Source organism: Eumetopias jubatus, unplaced genomic scaffold, assembly GCF_037043125.1.
Source record: "Eumetopias jubatus isolate StellerSeaLion01/CBP00866 unplaced genomic scaffold, mEumJub1_p1.0 scaffold_11, whole genome shotgun sequence".
Classification (NCBI taxonomy): domain Eukaryota; kingdom Metazoa; phylum Chordata; class Mammalia; order Carnivora; family Otariidae; genus Eumetopias; species Eumetopias jubatus.
The window spans coordinates 2856128-2873866 of record NW_028274817.1 but is presented as its reverse complement, the minus strand read 5'-3'; the positions used below and the strand labels follow the sequence as shown (position 1 = coordinate 2873866).

The 17739-nt window shown below is 50.4% G+C and overlaps 1 protein-coding gene across 1 annotated transcript in view; it reads left to right on the top strand.

The window, feature by feature from the left end:
* The window catches only part of MAMLD1 (mastermind like domain containing 1), a 115061-nt gene that overhangs the window by 80496 nt on the left and 16826 nt on the right, over positions 1 to 17739 (top strand). The gene's annotated exons all lie outside the window — the stretch shown is intronic.

Below are 17739 nucleotides of genomic sequence, written 5' to 3'. Positions count from 1 at the left end.
TCTCTTGCCGGGTAACAAATTACTCCAAAACATCTGCTTAAAACAACACACGTATATCACCTCGCAGTTTCTGTGGGCCGGGAGTCCTGGCATCACTTAGCTGGGTCTTTGGCCTTGAGTCACTCGTTAAGGTTGCGTTCATCTCCAGCTCAACCAGGAAGGTTCTGCTTCCAAGTTCACTCCCGAGGTTGTTGGCAGGAAGCAGTTCCTTGCAGGAGGTTGGACTGAGGCCTCAGTTCCTCATGAGCTGTTGGCTAGTGGCCTCCCTTGGTTCCTTGCCATGTGGGCCTCTTCATAGAGCATCTCACAACATGGCATCCGGCTTCATCTGAGTAAGCAAGACAGACTGTGCCAGCAAGAGAGGCAGAGGGAGTGCCTGCAAGTCAGAGGGCACGGTCTTTAGAACTTCGTCTTGAAAGTGACATCCCATCTCTTCTGCTGTATTCTGTTCATTAGACACAAGCATGAAGGTGTGAATACCAGGAGGCAGGGGTCGCTGAGGACCATGTCAGATACCTGCCTACCCAGGGCACTGTCCATCCTGGTCCCTCCTTCCCATGGTCTCAGCCCTCCCCGAGTTCAGGCCCTCTTGGTTCTTTGTCTGAACTCAGAGTTGACTTTTAAAGTGGTTTCCCCCAGTAAACCAGCCATCACTCAAAACATTACCTTCAGGACACCCGATGGAACAGGAATCTGATCGTGTTTCACATTTGCTCAGAAGTTTCCAGAGGCCCATCACCTGGCTCCAGCTACCTTCTTAGACTCGGTATTCATCCGGCCCCGTCTGGCACTTGACTTCTATCATCCACTCTGCATTTGGGGCCTTACTCCTGCCATCCCCTGTGCCTGGCTGTCCCTCCCCACCTTCTCCGTCCTGTACCATTCCTACAGCCCCGGAGGCCCAGGCGCCTTCCCCTCCAGGAAGCTTCTCCCCGACTGCCCTGGGTACTTCTGTCTCCCACGCTGCCTCCCTCTTCTCTGTAGAGCAGCCGAGGAGGACAGCTTGGCCCGGGACCGGGCCTGAGGGAGGCACCTGTCATGGCTGACCTCTCTTCTGAGAGCCCTGGGTGCCTGTGACCGGGGCAGCCCCCGGAGGATAGGACCCGTGTCTTTTTCCTCCATGCCTCACGAAGCAGCCACAAGCAGAGAGCTAGCTCCGCTCCGGGGCACCCGTCCTCGGTGAGGGGAACCGGCCAGCGGCAGGCCCGTGTGTGCCGTCCGGGAGCACTTGTGTTTGAGCTCGCCGTAGGCCCCCTGCCATCTGTTTTCACAGAGCACCAGCGCTGGAGTTCTCACCCTAGCAGGCAAGGGCCTCAGCCTGGGGACACATCACCATCTAACGCTGTGAGCCCTTTGGGGTTTTTTGGCCTCAGTGGGGTACGTTTGTAGCCTGACTGTGTGGCCTCAGAGGGAGAATCCTTAATGCCTGGAGGTGTGAACATCACACCCAACTGATTCCCTAGGTGAGCTGGAGAAAGTGCTCAGGAGAAAGCCCAGCCGCCAAGCTGCCCGAGGCGACCACCACCAGCACAGGGGAAAGGCTGGGCTCCCCGAGCCGAGTGGGAGGTGGTTGCTGCCGCGAGGGGCCTTCCCTGCCCGTGCTGGCCCGTGGCCTCGGGCCGGGCTTGCCACTCCGTGCTTCGCCTGCCTTTTCTCATTTTAGGTCTCAGAGACAGAGGCCCTTATCGCTCCCTGAAAAGCCGAGAAGACTGAGGCACAAAGCAGTCACGCGGCAGCTCAGGGCCAGAGAAGGGAGTCTGTCTTGTCTGTAGAGCCCATACGTGTAACCCCGTGCGTGGGCCGCTAAGTCCAGAGTCTCCCGCTCCTGCCTGGATCTCCTACAAAATGCGCGATAGGCTATGATAGGTTGGTTGAGGATTAAACGCATTAATACGTCCGAAGCATGATGAACAGGGCCCGGCCGCACAAAGTACCTGCCAGTGGAGATTTGCTATCTCTAAGACTAACTCCTGGCCCTGAGTCTCCAGATCCCGTTTCTGGGGGGCCGAGATGTGGCTCTCAAAACCGATGCTGCGTCAGGACAGAATATGAGTAGTGCTCTCTCCAGACAAGACGGACAGCAGTTGTGGAACCTACTAGCCTCGTGGGTTCTCCCTGTTCCAGGCTCTGCCGCCTCGAGCCAGCTCCAGGCCTGGTGGGAAAGGGAATAGGCCGTGTCTGCCCCGCTGGCGGGGGTCTCTAGCTCACTGCCCCTCGCCCAGCTCCCCGGTCGGTCCATGGCGCTCTTCTAGCCAAAATGCGGAGTGGGCCTCTGGGCGCGCCAGCAGCTCTGCTGTTCCTTCTCATGGTCTTTCTCCATTCGCTTGAAGGCCTGAGAGCTCGGCCCTGCTCACTCTTGCAGGGGAACGTGTTCTTGGCCAAACCGAGCCTCGGAAAACCCTCCTGACCTACTACATGGTGATGGAGACTAGCTCGTTTTACCTCCACGTGTGATAATGGTTACCCCAGAAGCACTGGGGTTTCATTTTAACCCAGATTTTGGTTTTTGAAAAGAGTGCTTTCTGAATGTAAGCTGAGAAACCCAACTCTTGAGTAAGCAGAAAAGCCAAGTCCAGTCGTCTAGAGGAGCTCATTTTTATTTGTAGACTCGTATTTCTCAGCTCTGGCAATTTCACTCGACCAGTTAAGTAAACGATCCGATTTCAGTGGGCCATTTGTTTGCACTGAAGGGAAAAGGCAAATGCCATCTGGCTTCAGGGCGGCAGCTTAGCATGGCAGCTGAAGCGAGGGCGTGGGGGGTTCAAGTCCAGGCACCGACACTGACCAGGCTCTGTGCTGGGAGCAACGTCACTCAGCCCCTCTGAGCCTCAGCTGCGTGTGAGCCCAGGAGGAGTGCTGGTCTCTTGGGACATTGGAAGACAAAGGAGGCGCTGAATTGCAATTGCTCAGAGCTGGGAGGCGCTGAATTGCAATTGCTCAGAGCCGGGCCTGGCACACGCTTCGTGGTCAGTCAGGGCTAGTGCAGGCCCCGGGCTGGGATCCGCCACCTCGGAGGTCAGATGCAGTTCCGAGTTTAGAACGTTTGGGGCTTTAGAAAGGTAATATGGTGCATTTGCCAAATATCACACAAGCCTCTGGCAGAACCTGGGGCAGCATTTCATTGTTCTTGCAGAGAAATATGAATATTTAACTAAGTCCACATCAATTTTTGTCCCCAAATAAATTTTGATGCCGATTTTACCAAAATAAAAGCGGCTTTCCGAGCTTTTTGGGTTTGAAGTTCCAGATGAGGGATGTGGACCTGGAATTACGAAGGGAGGGACTCTTTGCAGTCAGGACACCCCAGCCCTGGTGTGTTGGATTGTAATGACCCCCAAATCTCCCCACCCTACTTCCAAGGCTGGGTGACATCTCTGTTCTTAATTGAGGTGAATTTTGTTTCCATAACTTAGGGCTCTTCTCCCTGAAGGCTTATTGGAGATACGCGCAAAAATCAGTTAGGACTCGAATTTTACCACCAGCCGCTGGTGAATGGAACTTACATTTGCTCAGGGATGAAAGCAGGTCCATCAAGGAGGTAGCTTGAGGGCCCTCAGTGCTCGTGGTTTGCAGAGCTGGGAGTGCAGCATCCTGGGGAGGAGGGATGTGGATGGGGGCCAGTTGGAATAAGAACAAAAAGGCCTGAAATCTGATCCTTGAGGCAGGCCGAGGCACAGGGGAAGGGGGCAGCTGTGGAGAAACAGACCAAAGAGGCACATGATATTGTTTGGACAGATTTGGAGAAGGGCAGGAGGGGAACCAAGCCTGCCTTGAGGAAGGATGAGGCCCCTCCTGGCTTTGCTACGCTTTCTGCCTTTACCAATAAGCCTCCTGTCTCCTTAGCCAGGGCACCGGTGACCACCCAGCCATTGCAGAGACCGGGGATGAATTGAGAGGACTTGCCATCTTGCCTCCTTGAGGGGCTGGGCCTGCCATGGGGATCTGGGCAGCGTGGTCTGAAGTGGGGCCTCAGGGAAGCCCTCTTGCCACCCTCAGCCGTGGGTGAGTGCTGCACCCCCAGTGCCTGGGGCCTGAGGGAGACGGCACAGGGCAGGGGACACAATGGCCTGGGGCCGGGGTGGGGGGGGGCGTTGCTTGGCAGGGGCAGGCCCCAGGACTGGGCTGGAGGCCAGGTTCAAGGGGGCCCAGGCTTTGGATCCCTAGGGTCCAAATCGCAGCTCGGCCACTTTTTAATTTGGCAAGCTATTTTCCCTCTCCGGGCCTTAGTCTCCCCATCTGTAAGCTGGAGATACTCATATCCAAGCGCTGGGCATAGGACCTGGCTCACAAAAATGCTCCATCAATGTTGGCTGCCACTGTTCCTAGAAAGTCCCTGGGGCGCCTGGGTGGCTCAGTTGGTTAAGCGACTGCCTTCGGCTCAGGTCATGATCCTGGAGTCCCGGGATCGAGTCCCACATCGGGCTCCCTGCTCAGCAGGGAGTCTGCTTCTCCCTCTGACCCTCTTCCCTCTCATGTTCTCTATCTCTCATTCTCTCTCTCTCTCAAATAAATAAATAAAATCTTAAAAAAAAAAAAAAAAAGAGAAATAAAGAAAGTCCCTGAAACTTCGAACACCAGTAACCCAGTGGAATGGGTTAGACTGCCTCAGTGTCCAGGGTCCTCTCTGATTATTGGTGGGGGAGGGGCGGCTGGTCAGGGAGGACATTTGCCAGGTGGCTGAAGAGAAGTCAAGTGGAGGACACAAGGTCGGTGACCCCAGAAAGGAGCAGAGCCGCTGAGCCAGGCCATAGCTTTCTGAGCACCCCTGGCCGGGGAGAAGGGGAGAATGTTGGCTGCCCCTCCCTCCAAGCATAGACAGCAGAAGTGCTGGGAGACATGTGGGGGCTGCTGTGAAGGCTGAGTAAGAAATGGGCCCCAGGACTGCTGCTGACAGGCACAGAGAGCCAACGGCAGGGAGAGCACAGGCCAGCCTTGCCGGCCACCCAGCACCAGTGCCGACAGGAACGCTGCTTCTGCTTAGTCACTGGCAGTGGGGGATGGGCGTCCCTTGTCAGCATTGTGTTTTTGGAGCCTTGTTCGGGGCCCCAGATGGATGCCAGCACTCAGAGCACCCATGCTGAACCTGCAGGGGTGCCTCCCCCTTCCCCTCCCCCCACCACCACTCACACCCACTCCCAAAGCCTCCCACAGGAACCTTTGCAGAAGCTCAAGATTCCTCTTGGTTCGAATTTCCAAGGCTGTACTCACCTGCTCAGTAGAGCAGAACCTTTAATTACTGCTGTCGCAGTTAGCGCTGCAAATTAAAATCTTTACATTTGCACCATGACCTCTCATGGAAAACAGAAATGATAAAAGCAGGCTAGACCAAGAGAATCGTCTATTCTTGTCAAAGTTACGTCGGCTCCACTTTCCACCAGAGAAGGATTCAGGAGATGTACCATGTAATGATTCAACAATTCTGTACACTAACTCGGTGCTCATCACAATAAGTGTGCTTTTGAGACTAATATGACACTGTGTGTTGATTGTACTTGAATACAAAAAAACTTTAAAATTAAAAAAAAATTTAAATTTAGGAAAAAGAGAGAGAGAGTCAGGAGAGATGGTGGCCCGGGGGAACCTGCTTCTAGTCTCAAATTGTTCATGAGCATTTAAAAGCAGGTGACAGCTCTTTGTTGACATACTGGACGCCCCCCCCCCTCCCGGAATCAGATGCACCATATATTGTCAGGGAGGGCCTGTGACTTTGGACTTGCCGGTCCTTTCACTGGCTTACCTTAGTTCTTCTCTTGTTTTGAGGGTAAGGGTTGGGGGAAAGCGGCACTGTTCCCCTGTTATGAGAAAAGTTTCCTTGCATTTGTCTTTTACTAATTCTGGCACGAAGCATCACGCATTTCATTTTGGAGGTTAGTCCCGCTGCAGTGCAAGAGCAGAGGCCCCTGGGCAAGCTGTCACCACTCGCGGGAGGATGGGGGCGGCGAGTCAGGTTCCCGGTGCCCCTGGGTCACGGCCAGGGCCGGCTCTGCACACATCTTCTCTGCCAGATGGGGCAGCCTTTTCCTGAATAAGTGTCTTCATTTTGTCTGCGAGCACGACTGTACACACAAGCTTACTTTTTCCTTTCTTTCTAAATTGGGCCACAAAATGTTATTTCGTTTGGGGAAGCCTTTTTTTAGCTGCTTTGGGAGGAAATATAATTAGACACAGTGTAACATACATTTTTGAAAATGTAGGGCCCAGTTTCCCCGTGTTGACCAAGTTTCGTTTCAACCTCTCTGAATTGCCACGAAGTGAAACTCCACAGGGTGTTGAATTTGGGAAATGCAGTCTCAGAACTTGGTACTAATATTACCCAGAATCTGGTTTTTCTTTCTCTTTCTCTTCTGGCTTCTGAGAATCATTAATGATCCTCCACCTCAAAGCTATGTCCCTTTTTCAAAAAGCAGAAATTTAAAATGCGCTACTTGTCAAGTGCTAGCCCTTTAAACATCAGTGGTACTTTCTATCCTTGGAGTGACGATCCGAGAGTACGGTCCACGCCGAAACTGATGAGGGTGCAGAAAGCCCCCCAGTCGGAGGCCTCAATAATAGAGATCGACAGATCGAATTTTATAATTGCTTAGTAATTGCCTTATGAAGGCGCAAAAGGCAACCATTTTCAGAAACCTCCTATCAAGTTTTTGTGGGTTTTTTGTTTGTTCATTTTGCCTTAACATACTTGAAGAGAAACCACGAACTTTGCTGAAGTTGAGGTGCTCAAAATGAGATGTTTAAAAACAAAGTGTAGGAATTATTTTCTTTTTTCAGCGCTCACTGAAACGACCTGCTTATTTGTCGCTGTAAAACCAGGGAAGGTTTTCAAAGAGTAGAAGAGTAGTACCTGCTGTTGTGACCCCCCAAGTGAAAAGTTAGCAAAACATAAAAAATGTCTAGGGCGAGTGGAAAGTCACAGTGGGCGTGGTCTGTTCAGCTGTGGCCCAACAGCCCGAGTGCAGAGCTGGACGGCGAGCCAGGCAGGCACACTAACAGGGCTCCACTCCATTCCCCCCCTTCCCTCCCGCATGCTCCCCGGCCACTCCCTCTCAAACCCGTTAATGGCCCCATAGCACAGATTTAGGAAGCCTCTCCTGAGTCCATTTGTACTTTTAGCCTCTTCTGTCCCTTGGGGGTTGACAAATCCCAAGATCTGGGCCTGCTGCCTAATGCGGCCGTGCGTGTGCCCTGGCCGGCTCCTCGTGAGCTTGAGGAGGGCGGCAGAGGGTAGAACTCTGTTTATGGTTAAAGCAAAACCCCTCGCCACCCCCCCAAGAAAAAAGTTTCTGCTTTTTCTTAAGGAGTTGAAAAAGTTTGGATTTTTATTGGATCTCGTTAGTTTTGCCCATGGTGACACATGGTGCTTTGTCTGTTTATTGTGTTTTGTTGTCACGAGATGAGGGCTTATCATTTGAGTCCCTCCCATCAAAAGGAGTGAGGTTGTTGAAAGCTAAAAGCCACACGCAGGTCCGAAGAGATCCCACTTCCACCGCAGACCCACGTGGGCCCCCAGCACAGCCTTCCCTGGCTCCTGCCTCCCAGTGGCCTCACAGGCCTCTAAGACAGAATGGAGTAAGTGAAGAGGCGCCATTTCTCTCTTTCTTCCATACTTTGGCCCTTCTCCCATGTTAACCGAGTTTCCTGTCGGATTAGGACATGTGCAGCTGGGAATCGCCCTGAGCCCACAGATCTCGATTGGGCTATTGGAGCTAGGTACACAGAAAAAAGGGAAGCAGACACTTAAGGAAATTATCGTAAAGCTTTGGCCTAAATGTGGCCCTGAAGGCCTGAAAGATGCGTAGCCCTATTTCATCAGAGAGTATTCCAAGTCTTGCTTTGCTTTGGGGGGCTTTGGATTTGAAGCCAAAGGCACAGGTTCTAGCTGGCTTTTACCCCTGTAGCGTGCTACCATGTCTGGCCGGTCTCTGTTTTTGAGCAGAGGAGGTGAGCACGGTTGTGGGGAGCTAGATTTTTTTCGCAGGTCCATGGCTGGGTGGCACATGAAGAGAATTTGCCAAAGCCGGCTGACTCCATAGGCCAACAGATGAAGGTGGACTCCTCATTTACAGTTTTGAGTAATGATCATTTATTTCCAGGTGACAAAGCTTTGACGGGTGTGGGAGGCCCCCAACCACCCCTGAGTGGGAATAACTGGGAATAATTCCATGACCCTTTCGCTCTATCAGGCAACACTTTCAAAAACGAGCTCTGGAAAATGTAAACAGACAAAATTTTGACCCCCATTAGGGTGGCTATTATTTGAAAAAGAAAACAAAAAGAGAAAACAACAAGCACTGACGAGGACGTGGAGAAATTGGAAATCACGTGCACCATCAGTAGGAATGGAGACTGGTGCAGCCGCTGTGGAAAACAGTATGGCGGCTCCTCAAAATGTAAACATAGAATTACTATATGACCCAACAATTCCACTCCTAGGTATAGACCCCAAAGAATTGAAAGCAAGGCCTTGAACCCAAATCTGTTCACCAGTGTTCACAGCAGCTCTATTTATAGCAGCCGAAAGGTAAAAAAAAAAACAAAAACCCAAATGCCCATCAACTGGTGAATGGGTAAGCACAATCCATCTGTCCATATTATGGACTATTATTTAGTCTTAAAGAGGAAGGGAATTCTGACACCTGCTGCTACATGAATGAACCTTAGAGACATTATGCTCAGTGGAAGAAGCCAGACACAAAAGGACAAATACTGTATGATTCCACTTTTATGAGGTAAGTAGCATGGTGGGTGCCTGGGGCTGGGGGAGAAAAGGGGAAGTTAGTGCTTAATGGGGAATAGAGTTTCAGTTTGGGATGATGAACACGTTCTGGAGAGGGATGGTGGGGGTGGTTGCACAATACTGCGAATGTACCCAATGTCTCTGAACTGTGCACTTAAAATGGTTAAAACGGCAACTTTTACCACAATAAAAAAAGAAAGACTTAAGTTTTAAAACACTTGCCAATCCAATCCTCTTCTCATCAAAAGCAATATTTAATTTTCAAATAATATTAGCGTGTTACACCAAGGGGGCAACAGGCCGAGTTGCCGGCTTTCTGTCATAGCCCGGCGCCGTAGTGTCGCCATGCATGTGCATCATCTTGTGCGAGCCAGCTGGGGTTTCTGGATGTCCTAGGGAGGTGCAGAGCCAGCACTTAGAAATCACTTTCCTGGTCAACCGAACACAATGTCTGTCCTCTCTGGGCGTTTTGGTGACGTGACAACACGCGGGTCAGGGAATGGAGAAGTGACTGTAGACAGGAAGGGACATTATCTCTGCTTCTGACTGGGGTTAAGAAACCCCACTTTGCTTCATTGGTCCTCTGCATCTAGAAATACTATGATGACTCACAGTTTGCTGATTAATACAAGAGCCAGCAGAATGATGCTAGGGACTCGCTGTGTGTGACTAGCTTTCTGTGCAAACTATCCCTCTGGAGCAAGTGCTAGGCCCTGGGGGTAGAGTTCTGGAAAAAGTTAAGGATCTCAACCACAGTGCGAACCAGCTCCTAAGGCCTTGATACTGGCACACAAAGTAGGAAGTGAGAGCCTCCGACCAAGGGCCCAAAATGACTTTTGAAATGTCGACACACCTGCTTCTTGTGTCCTCACTCACGTGCCCAGCTCCCAAGACCTGTGGTTTCTGCGTTTCAGGGCTTGGTGAGGTTCACATTTTAATCAGAGTTATTTGTGTCTTGTCTGCGCCGCGACTTGATAACAAAAAAGAAGAAGTCTGTCTTCTCTGGCTCTGTCAAAGTGAGCTGAAGGACCCTTTGAAGGAGTGAATGGAAGCTGGTGGGAAGGGGCGACACGACAGAATTAAGCTCTTGAGACTGTTTCTGAGTGTTTCCGAGTAATTATTGGTAGAAACTCCCAGACTTCAAGGCCGATGAACTCAGGCTCTCGTGTGGGGCCACCACCCCCTGACCGTGCTGCATTTTTCTGGTCCAGCTGGGGCTCTTGTTCTCTTCCAGCACGGGGCCAGCTGTGGCTGGCATTCCCCAAGGGTGAGATCTGAGAACACAGGGTTCCTCCAACCTCTGACGAACCCAGAGGTTAGCACCTCCAGTGGTAAATCTGCGCTGGCCCATCCCGTGGCAGCGGTGGTCATGGTTTGATGTATCTTGGAAAGACAAAACAGGCCCTCTGGCTGCCATTTCACATAGCACAGTGACAACCGCACATAAGAACCCCCTTCCCCCCCCAAAAAAAGTTGGCTCAGAAATTCAGGCCACTCTTACCACTGTTTTTTTTCCCATGTAAGATCCATTCGTGCCACTCTGAGTGTTCCTAACAGAACCGGCATATTTCAGCCAGTCCTGAGAGAGCCGTGAGTGGTCTTCACTTACACACAGTGCATTTCTAAGTCTGCTGTTTCTCTTTGACCAGCACAGTGTAGAGTCAGCACATTTTGAAGGCTGTTCAGCATATGTTCTTCTCTCTTCAGGCTTAAAGTATAATTTTTAAGTTCTTATAAGTTCCGGTTGTACTTGAATAAGCTCTCACGCTTGGTTTAAAAATTAAAAAGATAAAACAACAACAAAAAATCATTAAGAGGTTTTCTTCACTAGTTCGCGAGCATAGATTTTTACATTCTTTGTGGAAATGATAGGTTGAGGGTTTTGTTTTTGTTTGTCATTTTGACAGCTATATTGTTTGTCTTTTATTTGCTTCATTAGCTTTTCATTTGGAAGTGTCTTCTTTGGCAGGCTAATTACATTACAAGGAGATTCCTTCCCACTACCCCCTAGAAAGGTCTCCTGCCTTCAGGGTCCTTGAGAGATTTGAGGACAACTGTGATGTTCCCCCTGAGTCTTCTCTTCCCTCCCCAGTTCTTCACCCCTGTCCTGGCAGCTTGCCTCTGAACTGAGCACAAGGCATTGGAGTGAGACCCTCTGGGTGGGTAAGGTTCTGCTCAACTGACTAAAATGCTCCAGGTGCATCGGTCCTGTGCAGAGGAGAGCGGGAAGGGAGGCTCACGCTTTGTTCTTGTCCCCCTAAATCTCACTTGCCCTGGTGATAGCCACATCCCCTATCTGCCTTGCCTGAGCTCATTTTCCAGGCAAGCTCAAATCTTTATACCAACCCCACACTCGCAGAAGAGGTTCCTAAAGGCAAAGCGTTTCTCTGTAAACTTGCACTTGACTTGTGTCTATTATTCACTCTCCTGGTGAATAAGGTTTGTGATAGAAGATCGGACTCGGGATGAAGAAATAGAATGAGCCCTCATGATTGTTTCTAGAGCCATCAGCTTCCTACTTGGCAACACCTCTTATGGGCTTTTAATATTTTGTTTACAGTCATTACCTCTGAAATCTCCACTTTCTGGTATGTTCTCAGACTTTTCAGAGGATTTAAAAATTCAGGAGCTTGATGCCAATAATTGCTTTTAGAAGCTAGCCCTGCCTATCTTCTATAGATGACTTCCAGTTTGGACCATCAATTATTTTCCTCACAGAAACCCACAAAGTACGTATTCGAGTTATTCGGAATTGAATATGAACTAGAAATCCTTAATGTTGTTAAGCTTCTAAAATGTGTAGCGCACTCAACTAATGCAAAACAGAGTATTTAAGAGCTTGAGTACTGCATTTCAGATCCGAATGAAGAACCCAAGCCTGCCATAGTTGATCTGCACCAGACGTGTTTGTTGGAGCAGGTCACACAGGCGGTTCACGTGTGTTAGATTTCTCTGTAAACTGGTCCCGGGATAAAGGAGCGTGACTTGAGGCTGAACAGGGCCCAACAAGCCCTGTGCTTCATCATTAGAAATGGGATGCTCTCCAGTGGGAGGTATAATGCAGACCTCATGAACTCCGAGGTCTGGGGGCCAGGCTAGATTCCTTATCAGTTAGGATGTATTGAGTCACAAATAACAGGAAAACCAACTCACACTGGCTTGGCCAATGAAAGGAACTGACTTGAGTCCCGTAAGTGCGAGTCCGGCGGTTGGGTCGACTTCAGGGGTGATTTGAAGTAGTAGCTCAACTGTCACGGAGGATGCTGTTTCTTTCCAGCTGTCTGTTCCTAGTCCTTCATCCCAAAGCTGGCTCCCCCTTGTGGGCACACACAGCGGCCAGCGGTTCCAGGGGCTACAGGCTTCCTCCTCCCTCATCCAGCCGCGTGGGAGAGAGAGTCGCTTCTAGAAGCTCTGTCAGAAAAACAAGGAGGCTTCTTGCCCAGAAGCCCCTGGGAATTCGGGGCATAGTGGCCCGAACTGATTGCATGTCTACTATGCTGCTTCATGTGAGTTGAGCCAAGTGCCCCCCTTCTAGAGCCCTGAGTGGAGCCAGGTTTCCCCAGAGCGTATAGGCAGCATGGGGCAAGCAAGGCTGCCTGAGCAGAAACTGGGGAAGGTGCCAAAGAGAAGGAAGACTAGATGTTGGCTAAGCGACCAACTATATTGTCATAATCGACCTCTTCGGCCAGCCACATCCATCTGCTCCCTCCCTCCCACGCACACGCCTCCCAAAATGCTCACCCCTACAGCTACTTACTCCCTCCCCAAAGGGGTTCGGCTCTGATCTATAAACTGCTGGTGATGCGCCATCCTCGTGTCCCAGGACCCCTGGCCCCTGCTCACTGCGACAGAGAAGGAGCATGAGTACAGGACACCTTAGGGCTTTTAGAATGTTAGCAAGTTTCTGGAATTTAATAAGTCCGGAACAGAAATGTGAAGATTGTTCATCCATCCCCCTCACCCGCACCCGTATAGCACGGTGCTCTTTGGGATGACGTGGGACTCTTGAAAGCAGTCCTTTCTTTATCTAGGAAAACCCATATCCTTAGGCCTCATTTTGCAAGCGTTCCCCCAAATATCCATAAGCTGGGTATTAGTCGGGTCTTTGGAGAGGAGTGGCCCTGGGTACAGCTATGACATAGATCAAGTTGATTTGAGAATTTTGCCAACTTCCTGCCCGGGGCCTCTCACCGGGCCAACATCTCATTGTCCTTCAGGCCACAGCTTAAAGCTCAGTTTTGCCATGAAACCCCCCCCAGACTAGGTTAGGCTCCCCTGTTTGTGCTCTAACACTCTGCAGGATTCCTGTACAACGCTTACCGACCTGTACTAGAAATCCTTGTCTCAGTGCTTCTCCGGAATAGGAATGTGACAGCTCCAAAAGGGCAAAAACCATGTCTGTCTTGTCCACCAATGTTGTCGCAGCACAGGGCCCAGATCATGGTAGGTGCTCAGTAAATACGTGTCGCAGAAATGTTCTAAAAGGCCGACGGAGCAGATTTCAGCTACAGTACAGTCTACCTTACACGTTCTACAGTGTAGGATGACAGGTACTCCAAAGGGAGCAAATAGTCAAAGCCCTCAGAAGAAACACACACCCCAGTGCCCTTGGCAACAGCCTCTCCCTCATGCTCTCTGGCAGCCTGGTACCTCAGGGGCCCGGGGTACCTCGCCACCTACCAGGCCCCCTGGGCCTCCTAGTCCTGGGCAGCAACCCCTTGAGCGCCCAGCTCCCTCCTGTCCCATGCCCATACGGTTTATAGATGGGCAGTTGAGGGAAGATGGTAGAAGCCCCTCAGCTCACAGTACGCCCCAGAGAGCTGATCTGGGTGAACCCCACACTTTCTCACTGGGGTATGGGAGTCCCACAAGGCCATGAAATGATTGGCCCTGAGTAACATCTGGAGTCCCCTGACTTCTGGCGCAGACGCTGAGCTCATAAATTCCGCATCTTGAAGCAGGCACGTGGCTTCAAATCTGGGAACGGGATATGAACTTGGTACGCTCTTGACCGTTTATCACCATTGCTGTAAGCCTTTGCTATTAAATATAATTTTACAATTAAATCAAACTGAACCCTTAAACTAATTTATTCAGAGAAGGCCAATTATTTATTAAAGTCCACAAACTAACTAGAAGTATAGCCTGTGTATATTGATTTTGAAGACTGTGCCTGAGCTTAGTGTAACTGATGGATCTGTTTTCGTTGGATGTTCACACATCAAAAAGGACGTCTGTTCGCCCAACCTTAGTGGTAGGTTATGCATATGTTTGCCTTTCTGGTTCCCAGAGCTAGACCTTATTCCTTCAAAACAGTCCCATAATCCATCCATTTACCGGCTTGCAAAGCTTCGATGAGGGAGAGAAAGCAGTATGGTAAGATACCAGAACTTTCTCTGCAGGGCAGTGTACTGTGTTTACTGAGGGCTGCTGGATGTGTCCAGGATTTCGCCATGACTTGCATTGCCCAGTTCATGACTGGGGTGAGGAAGGAAAATAACAGAAAAAGATATCTGGCCCAGGAAATTACAGAAACTCCAATAAAACTCAGACAGAAATTAAGTCTCTGAGCTGGGAGCCTTGCAAAGCTTCGATGAGGGAGAGAAAGCAGTATGGTAAGATACCAGAACTTTCTCTGCAGGGCAGTGTACTGTGTTTACTGAGGGCTGCTGGATGTGTCCAGGATTTCGCCATGACTTGCATTGCCCAGTTCATGACTGGGGTGAGGAAGGAAAATAACAGAAAAAGATATCTGGCCCAGGAAATTACAGAAACTCCAATAAAACTCGGACAGAAATTAAGTCTCTGAGCTGTGAGCCAAGTGCTCAAGGGAAGAGACAGGGGAGCGCTTCTTGCGTTGCTCACTGCTCACTGTGGTGCTTCACGGGCAGTGTGGGGAGTGGTGTGGTGGGGGAAGGGTTTCCTCTATATTTTGAGCGGAAAGAGGAGCTAAGTAGACAAGTGCTTCCTTGTGTCTGTTCAGGTCTGCTGCAAGGCAGACCCCGGTGTGGGGTTAGAAGTGTAAGACGTGCATTGGGATGGGGGGAGCCTCAGTCCACAGTGCAGGTGGTCTGTGACGACTGGGGGACAGAGGAGGATTGGGTAAGAACAATCTTGGACCACAGTACAGCTCCAGGAAAGTTTCAGCAAGGCCAATGGAGAGTCCTTGAGCCAGAGTTGCCATTGGAAGAGTCCCGTACCTCACAGGAGTGAGCCTGCATTAGTATACCTGCCATGTACTGTCAGTGGTTGGGAGTGGGGCCAGGGCCACATATGGTGACAAAGCCAAAGGGACAGCTCCTGGAGGCTACCCCATGGCAGGAGATCTGAGCAGCCATTAGCATAGCCACCACATCCTTCCTTTGGTAGCTATGACCGGGCAGGCCCTTCCCTGCTTTCCTAGCAGACAGCAATAGGAACAGATGCAAGGGTAGCTCCGGACTGGCTACTTTGGAGAACGAGGCCAAGGCTTGTTTGATTGGTTTGTAGGCGGACTGTGTTTCTTCACTGCCTCTCCATTCAGTGTTTGGATTCTTGGTTCCCCCCCCCCACCCCGCCCCTTTCCCCTTGTTTGTCCAATTCACCCTTTGACCCCAGGTCTAGGAAATATACAACTATATGCATTTGGAAGAAGTTTAAAATGAATTAGCTGGTTGGCTTTAATTTCCATCCTAAGCATCTGAAGATTCCTAGGCCTTGCATGTGAGGCCGACTGAAGAGACTAAAGTTATTTGAGAAATCAGCAAAATGAATCTTCAGCCTCTTGATTACACAGGGAAGAGTCCAAGCTTTGTCTGTCTAGTGCCTAAGAATCACTGTCTTTCAGTTGTCTTTGGATCATGACATCAGCGAACATGAATATTGAAAGAAACCTTGGAGGTTGTCTAGTTCAATGACATCATTTTACAGATGAGGACACGGGGAGACCCTAATGGGAAAAAGTAGACCGACACTCTTTAGGAACAAAGATGCAAAAACTCTCAACAAAACCCTGGCAAATCAAATCCAGTAACATATAAAAAGGAATTATACACTGTGACCAAGTGGGCTCTATCCCAGGAATGCAAGGCTGGTTCAACCTATGAAAATCATTCAGTGTAATGAACCATATTAACAAAACAAACAAACAACAACAACAAAAACACCATCTCAATAGACACAAAAGGAAAGGGACTTTCTCGAGGTCAGAGAGTTAATGGCAAAGCCCAGGCTGTTACCCAGCTTCCAAGCCAGAGCTCGCCGTAGCAGTGGGAGTGGGGACAGAAGGCAGAACTAGCCCTGCCCCATGCATGCACTGCCCTGAGCCCACATGGAGGAATTTCCCCTTGTCCTTCCCTCCCGTTCTCACAACAGTCCGTGGCAGTGGGCACTGTTATTGGCCCTACTCTCTGCCTGGAAAAGCAGGCTTAGAGAGGCAAAGGAACTTACCTGAGTCCACCCGGCTGCCAAGCACAAGGAGGAGCTGAGCCTAGACCCCAGGTCTCCTGTCTCCCCCACTGGCTCTTTCCCTTGCCCTTCACTGCTCTCCTCATTGATTTGTGCCACTGGATTAATCTGATTCCATTAGTTCTCAGATCATCCACCTCCAGGCCAAGTAGATGGGCTTTTGGCTGTGAGCGGGTGGGAGTGTCCTCCAAATTCTCTGGGGGAAGATCCCCTCCCCTGTGCCACTGTGTGACAACTCTTGGAGCCCAGGCTGTTGACTTACCTTGGTGAAATCTGGGCCAAGTGGCCATTTCTATATGCTAATGTCTAGAACCTATGTGCAAGGACTGGAGACCTGTAAAGAAGCACGGTGGGGGAGCCAGAGGCCAGAAGGCTGGGACATGGGGGCCAGTGGGGAAAGGAGAGGAATGAAGCTGTTCCTTTGTTCCTGGAGAAGCTAAGGGCCAGGATGGCCTGGCTTTTGGCAGAGCCTAGCCCAGTGAGAGCTCTTGCCACTGAGTCCTGGCTCTTCCTGGTAGGACAAGAAAAAGAAGGCAAACATTTCAGAGTCAGGGAGAGAGACACAGCAGGGCCAGGATGCCGTGAGGTGTCTTCTTTTTGGCCCCACACCTGGACATCTCAGATGGAGCTGGACCGAAGGTCCAGTTGGCCCAACTTCCTCTGGAGGTGTTCACCATGGCTTCCCGAAGCTTCTTCTCTTCAGAAATGCATTTGGAGAGCGCCCCCACCCCCACCCACCCACCCACCCCAAACCAGGCACTGAGGCTTCAGGCCATTTCCAGGCTTTCCCAGCACCGCTCTGCCTGTTTAACTCAGAAACATGGGGTGCCCTTTCTTTCTTGCTCTCGCTGAGAATCACAGAGGGGTTGAAAGAGGTCGACTTTGTACGGTCTACTCTTTTCTCTTCCTCATGCCCTCTGCCTTGCATATAGATATGTTTCCACCCGGCCACCCACCCACAATGCACACGCTACCTGCCACCCTTCCCTCCTCCTGTCCTGGCATTTAGACGAGGGAGAGTGGCTTCCTTTGGGATAAAGGGCTTGCAAGAAGGCACCCTGGACTGGGAATCAGGAATGCTGAGTTCTAGTCTCCTCTGACTTGGGGCAAAGCCTTCCCCTACCATGAGCCCCAGAGTCCCCACCTACCAAGTAGGGAGTTGGTAGCAACCAGTATTTCTCAGAAGGTGGCATTGCAGGGTGCCACTCCCAGAGACTGAGTCCTTGCAAAACAGTGGAGCCAGGTGCTCTCTGTGTGTCTCTTAGACTCTCCAACTCTCTATCTTTAACTTGCTTGGCCACCTATCTTTTCTCTGATTTTTTTTTTCTTTATTGTGCTAAAATACACATGACATAAAAATGGTAATTTTTTAGTGTACAGCTCAGGGGTATTAAGTACATTCACATTGTTGTGCAACCATCTCCACCATCCACCTCCAGAACTCTTTTTATTTTGCAAGACTGAAACTCTGTCCCCATTAAACAATAACTCTTCGTGACACACTGCCCACAGCCCTTGGCAACCACTATATTTACCTGGCAGGAGAGATACCATGATCA